Consider the following 4,394-nt stretch of genomic DNA (forward strand, 5'->3'; position numbering starts at 1 on the left):
CCGGAGTTAGAATAGTAATGTTTACCCCTAAACTATCCAACACTTACCCTACTGTTGCACCCCCTGGAGTTAGAATAGTAATTTTTACCCCTATGCTATCCAATACTTACCTTAAATGCAATGTAATGGTATGCCTTGTAATGGTATGCGTTCTAAAGGTAGTTTTTTAATATGCGATGTAGTGTCATTCGATGTAATGGAATGTGTTGTAGTGGATGTTGCGATGTAAAAACTGCATTGTAAGTGCATGCATTGTAAATGTATGCGTTGTAACGTCATACATTCTAATCTGATTACTTGGGTGAAATGCTTCCACATGTTAAAGAAATATATATATTTTTTTAAGTCTGTAAGACTTTATCATACTTTTAGAAGATGTTTGTTGGATGATTTACATGCCAAATATGTTCAATGTTCAGCTTGTGCATGGGTTCTTAGATCCAAAACAGACCCTTGGCTGGTCTCAGTCTGTTAATTTTTTGGCGCGCCCACCTCTAGTGAAACAAACAACAGTGCAATAGTGTAAATGTAATTTTAATTTCAGTTGTATAGTGCATCATACCTCATATGAGGTGTCATGGTGCAATGAAGGGTATTGTGCTACACTGCGAATGAGTGCTTAGAAACAAAGGGGCAGAATTACAAGCCCCTTGGAACACTTTTGTGCCGCCATTGCGTCATTTTTTTTTACGCAGCGGCGGTGTAAACAATGCAGCCAATTTACAAAGTGACGGATCTAGGGAGAAGCGTCACGTTGTAAAGCCCTGCGTCAAAATATATATCTGCATCAGGTATAAGGTATGCAGGGTGGGCATTCCCACGCAGGAAAGCCTTGTAGAAGTGATACAGTGAAAACGACAAGATTTCACTGCGCCTCTCCTAGGAGGCCACTTCGTCAAAACCTTATGCCTGCCTGAAGCAGGCATAAGGAGTGACGCAGTATAATAAGTATTGGCTTCCCCGTGCATTGCTGAAGTTGTGCCGCGCTTGCGACACAACTCCAGCAATGCGTGACTTTTACGCCAACAGAAAGGTCAGAATTTCTGATGCATCTGTCAATCCTTGTGCCATGGTGTGTGTAGGAAGCTGGGTTTCTGTTGCGGTAACCTCCCCACTTTTTGCCAGACTACTGAGGCACTTTGACTTGATATGCCCTGTGTCCATCCCAATCAGGTTCCCAGGGCCTGTATTCTTTCCCAAAACTGTACCTTGTACCCCCAAATGGCACCTGTCTGGCCACATGTCAGACCCTTGAAAAAGGCACCATGGGCACTGTGACCAGGGAAGGCATCTAAGGGCTGCAGCACTTATTATGCCACCCTTAGAGACCCTGTACCTTTACACACACACACACTGCCATTGCAAGCTGCGGGTTTTGGTGCAGAACAAAGTGAAGAATCGACATGGCACAACTCCCTGTGTGTCATGCCTACAACCCACTGCCCTGGCATAGGTCAGCCACCCCTCTAGCTGGGTGCACTATGCCAGTGCACCCCTTCTCGTGGGGTGAGCACACAAAGGGTGTAGTCACCCTAAGGTCAGTGGCCCATTGGCTACTGACCTAGAGACCCCTAAATTGCCCCCTAAATAGAGTATTTAGGGGCAGCCCTGAACAAAGAAAACCTATTCCTGCAACCTACGAAGAAGAAAAGAAACTCCAAGACAGACTCTGGGCCTGCTGAGGACAAAGAAAATCGACGCCTTGAACCACCACTGCACCATTCACCTACGGCCCAAGTTCGAGTGGCTAACCTGTCCCAGTGAAGTCCCCCAGCACTCCAGAGTCCGAGTCCACCATGGCTTGACCTCTCCAGGACTCCCCTATGTCGCCTACAGCCTCTGCACATAGAAACCCCAACCGGGAGTGTCCAGGTAAGGTGAAATCCTCATAAGACACCCCTGCATCCAGCAGCCTTGAGCCCTGGAGAAGAGAACCTGAGGTACACCTATGTCCCCTAGCCCTCCAACGTACCTGCCCAGCTGTTGGTTTTCTCCGGAAGTCTTCCTGAACCGAGCCTGCAGCCAAAATCCAAAACCAGCAATTCCCATTGAAAACAACAGGATACCGGACGCCAAAACAGCACCCTGCACCCAGCTGCCCCTGTGCTGCTGTGGGTGCACCTTGTGTGCTAACTCGGATCCCCTTTGCCCTGAGCCTAACACCAGGGGCAATGCTCCCACAACTCTGTGGCCTGCTTGTGAGCATCCACCAACCGGAGGCCTCCTATCCCCCATTGGATAACATTGGGCTTCAGAACTCTGCACCCAGCCGCCCTAGTGCAGCTGAGGGTGCTTTGAGAGTGCATCCTTGACCCTGGAGGAACCATGTTTTTTACCCCAGAATACCAACTCCCACAACCAAGTACTTAACTGCGATAACCGCGTTTTTTTCATAGGAATACAGTTTTTGCTTGAGAATTGTTCTGTGTAAGAGTTGGTTTTTCATGAGAACTTGAAAATCTGCAAATAACTAAATATTGCTTTACTTACCTTTTCTTTAGGAAATCTCCCAGTGTGATATCTAAAAAGTTGTGCACACTGTCATAGTGAGCGCATCCCTGTATTTTGGGCACAGTGTGATATCTAGGCATATCACACTGAGTAGAAAAAGTAATCCATAAAGTAATCTGAAAAGTAATCAAAAGTAATCAAACAGTAATTTCCACTGTACTGAAAAGATTACAAACCTGTATCAAAGACTTTTTCATTCAGCTTGCTTGTATTGTTCAACCTGCCTTGAAAAGTGCCGTGTCCACTTTCCTGTGCCAGGCTTCCTCGGTTCTAGAAAATAAATAAAAATAAATAATATTTTTTATACAAGCAAATTAATCTGCGTTCAGTCTTTGAGTGTGTGACATCATTTGCTGATAGAGTGTATGCAACAAATGCTTAAAACTACCCTCTTATACAGCCGTACTGCTCGCCCACACTACCACAAATAGAGAGTGAGGTGCTATTACCTACTTTTACCTCTGCCTACCTTTGGGTTCCACTGGACTCTGTGCATACTATACCTCATTTTGGTATAGTATATACAGAGCCAGCTTCCTACCCTGCGCTGTATTGTAAATACGGCGCATCCATGGTGAGGCAAGGGCACAGAGAAACTGATGCATGTCTACAGATGCATCAGTTTCTTGTAAATCTGCCCCAAAGTATAATGTAGAAGGGAATCTCAGGTGGGTGCAAGCAACTGTAGCCTCGGATAAGTATGTAATTCATGTGCCTTATGTAATGCTAGAGTGTTATTGTAAAGCACAATGTCCACGACATATAATACTGCATAAGTGAACGTATCCAGAGCACAGGTCCATGGCGCGGCTCAAGGAGGGTACACACAACTGTAGCCTTGTATAAGTATGTCATTCATGTGCCTTATGTAACCCCATAGTGCTGTTGTAAAGCATTCCAACACATTTCGTTAATGTTCACGCTATATAAAACGACATAAGTGAACCTATGCAAAGCACAGCTGCGTGGCACGATCCAATCCCTGCACATCAGAGGTTCACTCCCACATCTGCATCGAGAACTGAGAACATAGACACATTAAATAAAATATGCATCATCGAAGACATTGGGCCTAAATAACTGAAAAACGCAGCTTATCGAAAAACAAAAATGACTTTTGACCTACGTAAGAGACGCTTAGTGCGTGCTTCAATTAACACATTTTAGACTATTGTAAAGCGCACATACAAATGTAGAACTAGTGTTTTGCGTGTCTTCACGGGTAGAAATTAGACGAAAAAACACAATCGCAAATTACATTAAAGTCTATGAACTTTTTTTTATTGGAGAAGGCAAAATATGGAACGCTTCACGAATTTGCGTGTCATCCTTGCGCAGGGGCCATGCTAATCTTCTCTGTATCGTTCCAATTTTAGTATATGTGCTGCCGAAGCGAGCACAATTAGCAAGCATATTCAGTTGATATATAAAGGCCGTTTTTGGAATTATATTTAAGTAAGGGCGCCCATTAAAAGTAGATTTTTTTTAACCATCAGTTTATCTATGGCTAGTTTCGTGTGTATTCCTCAAAGTCGAGTCAAATATTCACACTTTAGCAGGTCTTTGCAACAACATTGCTCTTCATTCTATTGATATCGCGGGTCATCATGGGTATGCAAATAATGTCGATGATGTCATGACTGGACTTTTCTTCTTTAGTAGCGAAACAAACTCTTGCGTGACCTAGAAATGGGACTGTGACGGAAGTGCATGGCAGTGAAATTAGACATGGCGGCCATGTTGGAAAGGCGATAGAAACACGCGATTCTTGTTTAAAGTAGTCGGATTTGTTGTTCTACGTCTTTAATTAACTGCAAACAAAACCAACTAAAACAAAAGTTAACTGTATACATTTATCGTGCTTTTTTCTGATTGATGGCCAC

General features: G+C 43.9%; 1 non-coding gene across 1 annotated transcript; it reads right to left on the reverse strand.

The window, feature by feature from the left end:
- Window positions 1–3,804: 3,804 nt before the first annotated feature.
- On the reverse strand, window positions 3,805–3,911 carry LOC147724848 (U6 spliceosomal RNA). Its single transcript, XR_015295317.1, has one exon. It is a non-coding gene; the product is annotated as a U6 spliceosomal RNA (small nuclear RNA).
- Window positions 3,912–4,394: the final 483 nt, after the last annotated feature.

This window comes from Lissotriton vulgaris, chromosome 4_1 (assembly GCF_964263255.1).
Source record: "Lissotriton vulgaris chromosome 4_1, aLisVul1.2, whole genome shotgun sequence".
NCBI lineage: Eukaryota > Metazoa > Chordata > Amphibia > Caudata > Salamandridae > Lissotriton > Lissotriton vulgaris.